Source organism: Cervus elaphus, chromosome 2 (genome assembly GCF_910594005.1).
Source record: "Cervus elaphus chromosome 2, mCerEla1.1, whole genome shotgun sequence".
NCBI classification, from domain to species: domain Eukaryota; kingdom Metazoa; phylum Chordata; class Mammalia; order Artiodactyla; family Cervidae; genus Cervus; species Cervus elaphus.
In genome coordinates this window covers 12207042-12221854 of record NC_057816.1, presented here as the reverse complement: position 1 = coordinate 12221854, position 14813 = coordinate 12207042, and the positions used below count along the sequence as shown (strand labels likewise).

The following is a 14813-nucleotide window of genomic DNA, read 5'->3' as shown; positions in this document are numbered from 1 at the left end:
GGGATTGCAATGAAAACGACCTTTCCAGTCCTGTGGCCACTGGTGAGTTTTCCAAATTTGCTGGCATACTGAATGCAGCACTTTCACAGCATCATCTTTTAGAATCTGATATATCTCTACTGCAATTGTATCACCTTCACTAGCTTTGCTCGTAATGATGCTTCTGATGGCCCATTTATAGGAACAGGCAACTGTAGGAAATTTAGACATGAGGGGCCAAATGGGGGCAGTTTCATTTAACAGGCTGAGATTGGACTGTACAGGTTGCCATAGTTGATGCTATGATAAGTAGCTATAACAGCTACTTGTTGCTACGCTGAAGCTGTGGGAGACTGACAAGAGGCCAAGAGCCTTTTTGGCTTTCCTTCTAGTTTGATTTCAGGGGAGAAGTAGTTGACAAGGAAAGGCTGACTGGTAAGGCTTAGGAAGGGAGTAATATGAGCCAGTAATCATTAGCTCTTGTGGGAACCCAGAAAACAGAAGCATCAGCTCAGTCAGAGTTCTGCTTTATGGTTCAAAAATAGAGGTCATTTGGGTTGAATCAATATTTGGCCTGGGGATGGCAGCCATAATCTCTAAACAGTAGATTTCCTTCTCCACAGGTGGCAGAATAATTCATATTTGTTACAGACTCAGAAACCCAGAAAGTCCTCTCAGTACCACTTGTTCTTTGCAGGCACACATGCAATCTAAATGGTGGAATTATCATCATGGTGCCCATTCTCCAGATGAGACAACTGAAGTTAAGGACTTGATCAAGGTCACACAGCTAAGCATATGAAAAGCCAAGCACAAACCCAGGGTAACAGTTCTCAGATTGTGTTTTTGCTCCACACCCACTGGGAGTGGTGGGTGGTGATCTGGCACCAACGCTTAGGAAGAAGCAAGCAATATTCAGGCTTAAATTTAAGAAAGTAACAAAAAACACTAGAACATTCAGCTATGACCTGAATCAAATCCCTTATGATTGTATAGTGGAGATGAAAAATAGATTCGAGGGATTAGGTCTGGTAGCCTGAAGAACTATGGATGGAGGTTTGTAACATTGTATGGGAGGTGGTCACCAAAACCATCCCCAAGAAAACAAATGAAACAAGGCAAAGTGGCTGCCTGAGGAGGCCTTAAAAACAGCTGAGAAATAAGAGAAGTGAGCAGCAAAGGAGAATGGGAAAGAGATACCCAATGAAATGCAGACTTCCAGTGAATAGCAAGGAGAGATAAGAAAGTCTTTGTAAGTGAACAGTGCAAGAATTACTGGAAAACAACAGAATTGTAAAGAGTATAGATCTCTTCAAAAGTTGGAGATACCAGAGGAACACTTCATGCAAAGTTGGGCACAATAAAGGACAGAATACTCAATGACCTCACAGAATCAGATGAGATTAAGAAGAGGGGGCAAGAATGCACAGAAGAACTATACAAAAATAGTCATAATGACTGGGATAGGGATGATGCTGGGGTCACTCACATAAAGCCAGATATACTAGAGCAGGAAGTCAAGAAGCCCTTAAGAAGCAACACTACAAGCAAAGCTAGGGAAGGTGACTGAATTCCAGCTGAGCAGTTTAAAAATCCTATATAATGAGGCTGTAAAAGTGCTGCATTCAATATGTCAGCAAATTTGGACAACTCAGCCATGGCTACAGTGTTGGAAAAGGTCAGTTTTCATTCTAATCCAAAGAATGTTCAACCTATCATGCAATTGCGCTCATTTCACTTGCTAGCAAGGTAATGCTCAAAATCCTTTAAGCTAAGTTTCAACAGCACATGAACTGAGAACTTCCAGATTTACAAACTGGTTTGAGGAACCAGAGATCAAATTGCCAACATCCATTAGATCATAGAGAAAGCAAGGGAATTTCAGAAAAATATTTTAATCTACTTCACTGACTATGCTAAAGCCTTTCACTGTGCAGACCACAACAAACTGTGGAAAATTCTTAAGGAAATGGGAGTACTAAATCACCTTACCTTTCTCCGAAAAAGTCTGTATGCAGGTCAAAAAGTGGCAGTTAGAATCAGACAGGGAACAACTGAAAGATTTAAAATTGGAAAAGGAGCATGACAAGGTATAGACTGTCACTCTGGTTATTTAACTTATATTTAGGATGCATCATTCGATATGCTAGTCTGGATAATTCCCAATCTGGAATCAAGATTGCTGGGAGAAGTATCAACATCAACGGATATGAAGATGACACCACCCTAATAGCAGAAAGCAAAGAACTAAAGACCCTCTCGATGAGGAGAGGAGATGAAAAAACTGGCTTAAAAGTCAACATTCACAAAAAGATACTCACCATTCATGGCATCCAGTCCCACCACTTCATGGCATATAGATGAGGGAAAAGTGGAAACGGTGGCAGAGTTTATTTTCTCGGGCTCCAAAATCACTATGGACCTTGACTGCAGCCACAAAATTAAAACACACTTTCTTCCTTTGAAGGATGAAAGGCTATGAAAAACCTGGACAGTGTATTAAAAAGCAGAGACTCACGTTGCTACAGAGGTCTGTAGTGTCAAAGCTATGGTTTTTCCAGTAATCAGCTACAGATGTGATATCTGGACCATAAGAAAGGGTGAATGCCAAAGAACTGAGCTTCTGAACTATGGCGATTGAGAAGATTCTTGAGAGTCCCTTATACATCATGGGGATCAAACCAGTCAATCTGAAAGGGAATCAACCTCTGACCCCTCCTGTCTCAGCTAGGGCATCTACTGAGGGCCTGCATGTGGAAAGAACTGATTCTTCCACTGCAAAAGTGTCTAGCCATGATAGCTCCAAGCAGGGTTTGTAGCTCCACCCCTGAAGGAAGCTCAGAAAGGCTGAAGGCTCTGTGTACCCTAGGACCCCTGATACAAGTGTTGCATTCTCCCCAGCAGCATTGGAGGCCAAGGAAGGGTCATTCGGGCCCTGGAGGAGGGGGATGGCTCAGGGATCCACTGGGGCCACCACTTAACACGTAGGACTGGAAAAGAGAGAGCAGGAATATGTGGCAGACAGCTGGTGACTGGGGTGTGGTCACAAAAGGGAACCAGCTCTGCATGAAATACCTCACCCAAACTCCCCTGGAGGAGAAGGCCAGTGATAAGTACATCTGAGATGGGATGAAAACAGTCTATATCATTACCCCTTAGAATTCCTCTGAATGAGGAGGTGGTGGAGTTGGTGGGTCATCACGAACTCTTCCATGGCCTAGACCATCCCCCAGTCACTATCCTTGGGGCTGCCTCTCCCCAGCTTCAGTCATGAAGTTCTGGAGGAAACTAAGAATCATGTGTGTCCTCAGGGTCAGGGCCAATGGCCATGTAAAGCCAATCATAGGACCCCATGGCCCTGCCAGGTTGGCTGACCTAGAGCTGTAAAGGTGATCTGAGGTGGGTCATTCAGAGAACACACTTGAACTCTGATGTCTGCAATCTTTTTCCTTATTGGAGATGCCTTGGGGATATAAAACCCTAGGGCAGGTAGCCTGGACTCCCTCATTAGGTGTAGAAGCCTTAAGGAAGAAAGTTGTCAGGCTAAGACCATCAAAAAAGAGGGAATGAAAGAGTGAGGGTGTGAAATAGAGAACGGATGACTTCTGATTTCTTGGGTCCAGTCACTGAGATCTTTACATTTGCTCTGATTCTTGTGTTCTGGATTCCCAGAATCATTTCAATGAGTCTCCCCATTCTTTGAAGCCAGTTGGAGTTGTCTCCTCTCAACTGTGATTCAGACTTTGTTCTATATCCTTCCCGATCTTTGTACACCTCCCAGGCACTAACATAGACACCCACTTGTTTCAGCACCATGATGAGTGAAACCCTTTATTCTTTACTGAGAATAGGGTGTGCAAACCACCAAATACAGTTCACCAGCATCTTGGGCAGGAGTGCCCTAAGTGTGAGTGAGTGTGTGTTAGGCGCGGCCGTACTGATTCCTGTGCCACTACAAGCATGTACACTGCCTGTGCCGGGCCAACCCTGTCATTTCCTCGATCAAAGACTGAGAAATGCAGTCTCAGGAAGACGTCACCCAAGATCCAGGTCTCTGTAGATGTACTCACTGTGTGCTCTTTAAAGGTGGTATGGCAGTGGCCTCTAGGATCCTGAGGGAGTCAGAGACACACTCTAGTCAGCCTGAGCCCTTATGTTCGACTCCCACAAATATCCAGACCCAGCACAATTCTTGGTTTCATTTCCCTCTTTTGGTAAGTATCAAGGGATTTTCTCATTAGCAGGGGATATGTGAGAGTTCATCCACAACCAAAAAGGGCCCGTACATGCAGTTGCCATGAGGAAGGGTGTGGAGGACGGGAGGACTTGGAGTTGGGGAAACAGTGAAATGATATAAAACAAAGTCCTACTGTAGAGCGTAAGGAACTCTATTCAATATCCAGTGATAAACCACATGAAAGAGAATAAGAAAAAGAATGTATATTTTTTATGTGTATAACTGAGTCACATGCCTGGGCAGCAGAACTTAAGGCAACCCTGAAGATCAGCCACACTTCAGTACAATTTTTAGAAAAGAACAAGAGTGGCCCCTGGTTCTCCTCACTCCCTGTTTCTTTCCTCCTAACTCCTGCTCCTTGCTTTCTCAGCAGAGAATGCCGGTTTTCCTCCTGCATCCCCAAAATCCATACTTAATTAAAAAAAATTTCCTTTGTATTGAAGTATAGCTGATTAACAATAATCTGGATTTCAGGTGGACAGTAAAGGGACTTAATTGTATGTAGTGATGTATCCTGGTCCCGAAGATACCCCTCCCATCCAAGCTGTCATATAACTGAGCAGAGTTCCCTGTGCTACACTGTAATTCGTTGTTCGTGATCCATCTTAAATATGGCAGTGCCCACAGCATGTTCTTGAAGACTTAACTCATGAGCTCTGGGAAGCCTCCTTCGGCCCACACTCACCCTCTTTGGCCACTCCAGGCTTGGTTGGGTAACTTACTCTGGTTCCCCATCCCCACCGGTCAGTCCATAGCCCTCATCACCCCTAATAAGTCCCCAGTGCCCCAATGCAGAGCACCTTGGGATGCCATTTTCATGGAATCCAGTGCAGTTCTGCCTAGAAGCATTCAACCCTCCATATGGCTCCATGAGTTTGTGGTTTTAGAATTTCTGAAATTCCCTCCCTTCCTCAAAGCCTTCTTTGATCCCATCCGCCAGCTCTGAACTCCCATAGGAAGCTGACATGAAGCCTCCACCCTGTGCAAGGGTTGAGCAGTCACTGTGTGCCCTTTATTCACCTTAGCATCCAACCTCGCCACAGAGGGGTCAGGTACCCCAACTCACAAAGGGGGCACCTGGCCAGAGCAAGGGGAAGATAGTGGCTGAAAACTAGCCGGACCATGTAATTTATCATCCATACCAGGAAAACTGTGAGAAGGGGAGGGAGAGGGTTAACCCCTATGGTGGGACAGCACACTGGGACTGTCCCCAGCCATTCTCCTTGTCACAGGGCTTATTTCAGGAACTGCTAGCGTTGACTTTCGGGTTCATGCATCTCAAGTTTTGTTTTGAACTGAAGCTCCTTGAACACTGAGGACCTCAGTGTTCCTGTCTCGTTGTGACTCCCACCATGCCAGCATGGTGTGGCGTCTCCACATTTATTTCAGGATGATCAGTGTCCCACACGGGCCTTTACTATCAAGTGGTTGGTGTTGTGGGAGGTTTTGGCCCAGCCACAGGGTCAGCAGCATCTGCAATAGTGCAAGATGGCCTGCAGAGGGCGGCCTCCTTCCAGCAGCAGGCTTAGGGTTATTTTGAGTCCCTATTTGAGAACCACCCCTCAGGATCCTCCCCTCACCTTGAGGATGTAGGCTCGAGCTGGCACTGGGTATTTGATACCATTGATGGTGAAGATAATAGAGGGCAGAATATTGACTGCAAAACATGAAACGTAGTGCTATTAGAGAGAGAGGGAGAGAGGTTGGCCCTGGAGATCCTTGTGTGTGGAGACCTGGGGTGACCCTGAGGCATGACCCTTTACCTCGAAACCCCGTGGCGTGGCACCGATGAGCTTCTGGATGTTATTGATCAGTCTTCTTGGGTCAAGGATCAGTGATGTCCCGGTGTCCACAAGAGCCTTGCAGCCACCAGAACAAGCAATAACCTGTCTTTTCATGCTTATGCTGAGAGACAGTGGAACAAAGTGGGCATCAAGGTCACTTTGAGTCTCCCCAGAGCTGCCCTATTCCCGACAGTCTCCTAAACAGCCTTTCATCTCTTGCCCTGAATCTTTTCCTGTGCTCTCAACACGGCACCTTCCTTGACATCCTTGAATGCACTACTTGAATACACCAGAATCTTTTGTACCTTGACACAAGCTGGTCTTTCTTCCTAGAAGAGTCCCCTCCCCTTGACTAGCAAATTTCTTCTCATCTTCCAGATTCCAGCTTAATTGATATGGTTTCAGGGAAGTCTTTCTCCCGGTGTTTATCAGTCTCCCTTCTTGACACTCTCTGTAGAGCCTTCCTCACATCTAGCATGTACCAAAGTCACAATTCACTATGTGTGTGTGTCATATCTGTACATCTGCCTTCTTAGATGTGAGGGCGAGTTTTATTCTCATTGCCTCCCTAAAGTGCCTGGCACACAGTGGATACACAATGCTTGTCTGTTTAGTGAGTGAATAAAGACTGTGAAAATAATGAATGAGAAACCTCCGGAGAGCTGTATCTGGTGGAGAGCAAATAACTGGTCAACCACAGGGTGAAGATGGAGATTCGCAGGGCAGCAGGTTCTCATAGTGGAGGGAGAGAGGGGCGCCTCTGTGAGAGCGTGTCTCCCAGCACTGCTCCTACAACCAGCTTGGACCCTGACACCCTGGCCAAGAAATACATGACTAGCCCACAGAAACTACAAAGGACAGGTCAGCTTTTGTCTGAGGGTATCACACAGAATCCTGTCAGTTATTGCCTCTTGTCCTCAGGTCACTCCTGAATCCCACCTTTCTGATTCTCTCAGTTATAGCCCTGCCTCACTCTGTGCCCAGAGAGGTGGGGTTTCTTTTATATTAGTTGCTTTCACTTCTTAAGACTGCAGCCAATCTCTCTCCACTGCTGGGTAGCTTCTCCATAAGGAGACAGATTTTCCCCATTTACTCAGGACTTTCCCTGTTTTTAAACTGACATTTATCTGTACTGAGAACTTCCTTGATTCCAAGTTGCCCTGGACAGTTGGTCATCTTATAACACTGTCCAGGCTGGTGAGATCCTCCCTGATCCTGTTCACCACACTGCAGAGTCCTCTGACCATGCTCCCCGCCTCACAGGTCAGCAGGTGCAGCGCTCTCCCAGCTGCACAGACCTCTCTGGACCCTGTGAGGACCCTGGTCAGAGCCCTGGTCAGGAGGCCTGAGGATTATGAACCCATGGGTTGTTTGTGTATCTATTTGCTTGTGTGTTTGTTTGTATGTGTGTTAGTGTGTGTCTCTGTGTGTGCTTCTGTGTCTCTCACTAGCTATGCATATTTTATGTGTCTCTGTGTACATTTATATGTGACTGCTTCTTTTTTCCATGTGTCTGTGTGTCTGTCTGTGTCGTTGTGACTATGTGTATGAGAATGCATTTGTGTGTGTCTGCCTGTGTCCATGTACAGTAGTGGGAGCATCCCTTGGGCTGACCCTCAGAGAGAGAGGCTTACCAGTCCGTGTGTACACGCCAGTCACCCACTTGGGTCAATGGTAGCCAGTTGAGCTCTCCCTTGTAGTAGCGGTGGTCCACCCCAACAAACATCACCACACTGCCTTTCACCCTGCATGTGTAGAGAGAAGAGAGGTGGGGATTTTTGGAGGACAGTAGCAACAGCACTGTATGAGAGCTTTGCTTCTCCATCCATCAAGACCCTAATAAGTTCCCCATCTACAGATGCAGAAATCGAGTCTAGGAGCGATTGAGAACCAGACTGAGATTGGTTACTGGCTAATGAGTGGCACAGAGGAGGTTAGAAGCTGAGTCACCTGGCTGGGCCCCACCCAATATATCTTCTGAAGATGCCAGGACCTCCTGTGACCTGAGAGCACAGACACCCTCAGAGGACAGGGTGCTGAAGCATTTTGGCTTTCCCCTTGTCCACTTCATGATTTTTCAGGAAAATCAAGCCCTGGAAGTGCTAAGGGTATGGGATCAGGTCACCCAGAGTTGGCTCCACAGGCCTGTGACTTCTATTCTCCAACTGGCCCCACGCTCAGAAGGGACCCCACCTCTGTTCTCCCTGTGTTGAAATGCCTAATATTTCATGCAGAAAGGGTCCCACACTTTTGTTTTGTGTCCCACACTTTTGTTTTTCACTGGCTCCTGCAAATTGGGTAGCTGGCCCTGGGCTCACAGTGAAACGCTAATGAGGAAGGAAAGCTACCCACCATCTTTCTCCTTCCTTCCTTATCAAATTCATAAGCAAATCCTAATGCCTTTTCCTCCAACTTGTTTCCTGTTGCCTTCCATTGGTCTTCCTCCTCACTCATCCCCCTAGACCAAGTTACTGGTCTTGAGCCCAGGGGCATGTTTGTGTTCCAATAAAATGTTATTTATAAAAGCCAGTGGTGAAGCTAGGTATGGCCCTTGGGCTATAGTTATTCTGGGTTAGGTTATCTCTCAGAATACTTCTTTTCCAAGTGTTCTATAGTTTTTGTGCAACTGAAAGCATCTTACAGCTAATTTAGAAAAGGCATTGTCCATCTCAGACTTACTTGCTCAAGTAGAAGGCAAAAGCAGGCTCAGAAATGGCACCTTGATCCTTCAGGTTGTCAAAGATGGGGATGGCTCCAGTGAAAGATAAGTTGGGTTAGTTCAAGTCAAAGATCCCATCAAAAGGTATACCCTCACACCAGTATTCCGCCATGCTTAGATCAAATCGCTGGTTAGTATTTACAAGGTCCCCAGTCTGTGGGAGAGAAGAGTGTTCCCAATTACAGACACATGAAGTGGGGCTCGGACTGGGATGGGGTGCATTGTCATTAGATCCTCAGGGAAGAATTGAGGGTGGGCTCTGTCTTTGGTGGAACTCAGACGGTTAGACCAAGCTGGGAGGGGAATTTGGGTTCCATTTGTGAGAGGCTGTGAATTTTATAACATCTGCCCCTCTGAAAAACACCACCTGAGTGAGTCAAATTGGCCTCCTGGCTTCTGTACAGCTGGGGCAACAACAGTCAGGCCAGGTCCCATCTGTGCCTCCTTGTGGGCAAAATGAGCCGAGAGCAAGGCAACCTTCTCTTTGGAATCACTGTGACCTAATGACAGGAATGGACTGCATTCTCTGTAAGGTACTGTGGATTCTGCATCTGTCCTGGAAGACAGAAGACAAAAACCCAATTTTGCTTGCAGTGATCTATGAAATCACTGTCTGGGAAATTCACTTTTGGGGGTATGTGTGTCTTTGTGTGGGTATGAGATATAAAGAGAGAGAGGGGCACTACTCAAGTGCTTTGGGGAGGCAGGCCATAGGTTTTATTAGACTCTCAAGCATCCTCTAGAATGAGAACTCATTTATCAGGCCTCCTGACTTCTCTGGCCTCCAGTTTCCCAGTCTGGATACCTGAAGCCCTTGACTGCCCCGAGGGTCCCTAGATCAGTTTTATCCTGTCCCCAAACACCCCACAGCAACTGCAGTCCTGAAAAGCCAGCCTAGCTCCATCATTTACCATATGTGTGACCTCAGCAAGGCCCTTGCTGTCTACACCTCAGTTTCCTCATATGTTGCATGAGCTAATCAGACCACCTGCTATGTGGGGTTATTTCAGGATTAAACCAATTATTACCTGAAAGTGCTAGAACAATCTGTGAATATAAAAGTGGGTGTTTTTTTCCCCTCTTCTCACTCACACCAAAATGAACCTTGAACTGCTCATGGGCAGAGAAGCTGCAAGTCCACACCTCAAGCCACTCTCTGGGTTAGCTAATCCATTTACTTGTGTGTCACCACAGGCACTGCCTCCCCAGGGACAGGATCCTGTGGGTAAGATGGCCATTATCTACAGGAGTTAGGCTAGGAAGTGTCCTGCCAGATGGTCCTGCATCTGTTTTGCAAGCAGTGGTCAATCCATAGGCAGTCCTGACTCAGCTTCTGTTTACACATTACTGGAATGGTGTCATAAGCAAGAAATCCCTTCATGCTCCCAGATCCATATGCAATGCTGAAGGTTTTTTGGGTAGACTGGAAGGTGGAAGACTCAAGATGTCTGAACCTAACTTGTGTAGCTGCAGACACAAGAGATGAGTGTCATCAGGGCCATGGGTGTAGAACAGGGTGGCAGGGCAAGTAAAGGATGATCCATGTATGGGTTGTCTGTACTCACAACAGGTTGTGCTGGTGCAAGAGTGAGAGGGTACCCACAAGTCAGATAAGCCTGTGTCAAAGATAACCTGCAATTCCTGAGGGGGTGTTCCAATGGTGATGTACCCACATAGAACATCTACAGGGAAAAGGAGGGAGTGGGTTAGTGCAGAACCGGCTACCCTCTATTCCCACACTGATGCCTCCCTCTGGGTGTCACATATCTCTTGAGATCACTTTCCAACCACTGTGGAGCTCACAACCTTTGGTCACAGAGGTGCTTGCTTTTGATTGTGTGTGTGTGTGTGTGTGCTACATGGTGTGCAGGATACTGACTCTATAACAGGGCATTGAAGTGGTACCTCCTGCATTGGAAGCACAGAGTCATAACCACTGGACCTCCAGGACCACTGAACATCCAGGGAAGTTCTGGTGCCTTCATTTGAGAAACACTGTAGTCTCTTCAAACCCAGCCTTAGCACCCCCTTCTCCAGTAGGTCCTTCTTGATCAACCCCAGCCACTCCCTCTAAACTCAGACCACATTCAATCAACACCACAGAGGTGACCCTTTATTTTGACAGGTGTTTACTCTTTGCATATCTCTCAGGCCAGCATGGGTATTCTTGAAGACAAAATAAGCCTTTTTTCTAATCTAAAAACAGTAACCAATGTGTTAGATTCTTACGGCCTTACACAGAATACGGGTTCAGTATCTTTTTACGGCTGTGGTTCTTGCCTCTGTGGAAATTGAATTCCTCTGCCTAGGGATTTACAATTGCTTTGCAGTTTGTTCTACCTTCTGATCAGAGATTGTTCACTCTTCATCTGTAACTGAGTGACTCACTTAGTTCAGAAGGAACCTCTGCTTCTGCTGCTGCTAAGTCGCTTCAGTTGTGTCCGAGTCTGTGCAACCCCATAGACAACAGCCCACCAGGCTCTCCCTTCCCTGGGACTCTCCAGACAAGAACACTGGAGTGGGCTGCCATTTCCTTCACCAATTCAGGAAAGTGAAAAGTGAAAGTGAAGTCGCTCAGTCATGTCCGACTCTTAGTGACCCCATGGATTGCAGCCTACCAGGCTCCTCCATCCTTGGGATTTTCCAGGCAAGAGTATTGTAGTGGGTCGCCATTGCCTTCTTCTCAGAAGGAACAATCTCCCTCAAACTAATGACACATCTTTGACACAGAAATGGATGTTTACCTGCCACCTGCTAATTTCTAGGCCCAGTCACCAAGACCAGGAGTTGAGGATGAGAGTGCCTTCTCCTCTGGGTAAGGCCCCTATGCCCAGGGTTTCCATGTCCTGCAGGAAGCCCTGGCCCCAACATCCCATGTGGCATCTCCAAATGAGCCCTAGTGCTAGGCTAGAGCACCAGGGGTGCTGTGGGGCACCATCCTCCCAAAACACTCACTTCCATGATGTTCCTCAGGGGTGAATAGTTATATTTGAGCCAAGAGAAGAAATCTGAGACAGTCTTTAAGCATGTTCCTTCTGGAAATTGTTCAGCATATCTCTTTCACTGAGGGTATTTCTCATGGTCTCCACTTTCATTAGAGGTATTCTTTCATGGAACATTTGACAATGAAAACAAAGAAGAAGCTACAATTAGCTGTCAGTGTTAAGGTATAACTGTCATTGTAATGGCCCTGTGTATTTTCCAATCATTTTTATGAGTCACCTTATTATCAGAATGTTATGCAAATACCATGGCAAAGACATAGGTTTGATTACATGTTCTGTTCTGTAATGTTAGGTAAGTCATATGACCCTGTGGGGTCTCAGTCTCCCCTCAGTAAGATGGTGGAATGTAATGATTCAAACCCTCCAAATAGAATATTTTGGGGATAAGTGAAGTGATGTATATAAGGTACATAATAAATAGAAATTCTCAACAATGCAAGCCATTCACATTGCTCTTGCCATCCCACTGTATCCTTCTCATAGAAGCTCAGGGAAGTAGGTAGAAGGGGGATTCCTATCCTCTCTTACAAGGGAGGAATTTGAAATGCAAGAGGTTTGCAAATTTGCTGTGGTCACATTGCCTGTCAGATATAAAACAGTGTATAAGTAGCTCTTATAATCTTTCTCCAAGTTAAAAGAGAGGAGAGAGTTGAAAGAAGAATCCAGGAGATAGGAAACAAGTTAGGGAAATGTAGAGGCTCGAGAAGGAAGTAGATGAGTCAAAAGAAAACTTAAAAGAAAACAACACAGAGACAAATACACTCACAGAGACTTCCAAAGAGATGAAGAGATAAATGATAGTGATACAGAGAATCAGACAAAGACATATACACACTGAAGTAGAGAGGGAACAAAGAGGACATGTTAAATAAAAGGTAGAAAAGTGCTATTCCACAGGACCACACCTACATCTGCATTGACTGTGCACTGAACAATTGCAAGGAGTTCCAATTTCCATAGGCCATGACATAACTGGACCCCAAGAGTTGTGCAACTCTGCAAATCTACTCTGAAAATGTACACCAACCCTTGGGACCCACAGTTCCTATAGCAAGGTACTTATCAATAAGTAAGAGTTGAACTTTAACACTGTCAGGGAAATATTCCATTTCCTTCTAAACCTGATGGGTGGAAGAAAAATCAGATGAAAAGAAAAATCACAGAAAGAAATATGATGTGGCTTAAGTCCCCATACATACATGACTCTGCAATCTGAGAAGGCAACCAGCTCAAAGAGCACAAACCACTTCATGCTTCTTTCCTGGCTCCAAGTACTCAGGGAAGTTCAGGTTCTTAGTATGTAGTGGTAACCAGGAGCCCCTAGTTATATATGCTCTGGCATGCCCTAGCTGAACCCTTTAGGCCACTAGTAGATCTGAAAAAACACAAAGGTCTCGATAAAATCTGTACCTTCATCAGTGCCCTTGGCGAGTAGACTTTGAATCTTCTCAGAATACAGACAACTGAACTGTAATCTCTTCCTTGAAGCTTGGCTGGAAAATCAAACAGATCTACACTGACATCTAAGAAGATGGAGAACCTTGCCTACTTGGAGAAAAAGGCTGCTAAGAACATCATAAAAATGGATACTAAGGGCCATACTAGACATTCACGGTTTCATGTCATCTTCCTAGCCACTTCGTGAGATATGCATTGCTGTCTTCGTTGGAGAGGAGATTTCTAGGAGGATCAGTTGTCAAATGGCAAAGTGAAGACTTCAGGGACAGCCCAGGGACATACAACTGGCTTTAGGTAGTGGGTCTAGTGGCAGAGATCAGGGGTTCCTGTGAAACCAGTCTGCATCAAAGATTTAAGGCAGAGCAGTACTTCAATTACATGGTTTCAGTATTGGAAGAAACGTCATATGCATCCACAAGATATTTTATATCATCCAACAAACGTACAAGGAAGTACTGTGTGTTGGGTTCTGGGTTAAATGCTTCAAAGTCATAGTTGATCAAGACAAAAGTAGTCTTTATCTTCCGCGAGCTAGCAGTCTAGTTCTCACAAACTCATGGCCCCAGAAGCAAGAGAAATGATAGTACTACTAGTTGGCCATGTTGGACCCTGGGCAGCACAGGCCTGACCACTGGGAGCAGCCTTTCCTCCACTTCAACCATGCTGGAAAGCAGGCCAATTGGCCATGTTTTCAAGAGAATCAGAAGGTTGGATATTTATGTACAATCTACTGATTTTAATGTTAGCAACTAATTTTTTTCCGGAAAAAACAGTGGGAACACAATCTCCACAATGATGTGCTGAAATCAGCCTTCAGTCTCTGAAGGTTTTTATTTCTGGCCTGGACTTGGGAGTGCAATGGGGACAGAGAGGAATTTAATTCAAGATGGTTGATTTACAAAGAGACTGAATGCATACTGAACATGTTTGTTTCCTTTGTATTTATAAAGAAAGATCACTGGAGACATACAAACCAACAAATTTAACTGCTGAAGATAAATGGATATATTCTGATAAAATTTCCCCATAGGGTCTATGCCACGAAAAATTTTGTCTGCCAGAGCAAACATACAAAAAAATAATTTTGAAATGTCTTCCCAATCAAAGAAGACAAAACACCTGTGGCAGCCAAAGTAAAGATAACCCTGTTTAATGACTCATCCAGAACTCCCTGGGCCTATTCCTGCCTGAGATCTATCCAGGCCTGTCCCTTGAATACAACAGAAGCCTCTCCTGTTGCCAGATGTGTTTAGGTGGGGCACTGTGAATTAATCCTCATTTTTGCATATTGTTTAAATTCAGTTTGGGTGGTTAAATCCCAACAGGGGAATATGAAATCACTGACAAATGACACTCATATATGCCCTTTGAACTATGGTGTTAGAGAAGACTCTTGAGAGTCCCTTGAACTGCAAGGAGATCAAACCAGTCCAAAGGAAATCAGTCCTGAATATTCACTGGAAGGACTGATGCTAAAGATGAAGCTCCAACTATTTGCCCACCTGATGGGAAGAACTAACTCAATGGAAAAGACCCTGAAGTTAGGACAGATTGAAGGCAGGAGCAGACGGGGAAGACAGAAGATGAGATGGTTGGATGGCATCACCAACTTGATGGACATGAACTTGAGC

At 45.4% G+C, this 14813-nt stretch overlaps 1 pseudogene; it reads right to left on the bottom strand.

The window, feature by feature from the left end:
- Window positions 1-2903: 2903 nt before the first annotated feature.
- LOC122706211 lies at window positions 2904-12976 on the bottom strand (annotated as a pseudogene).
- Window positions 12977-14813: the final 1837 nt, after the last annotated feature.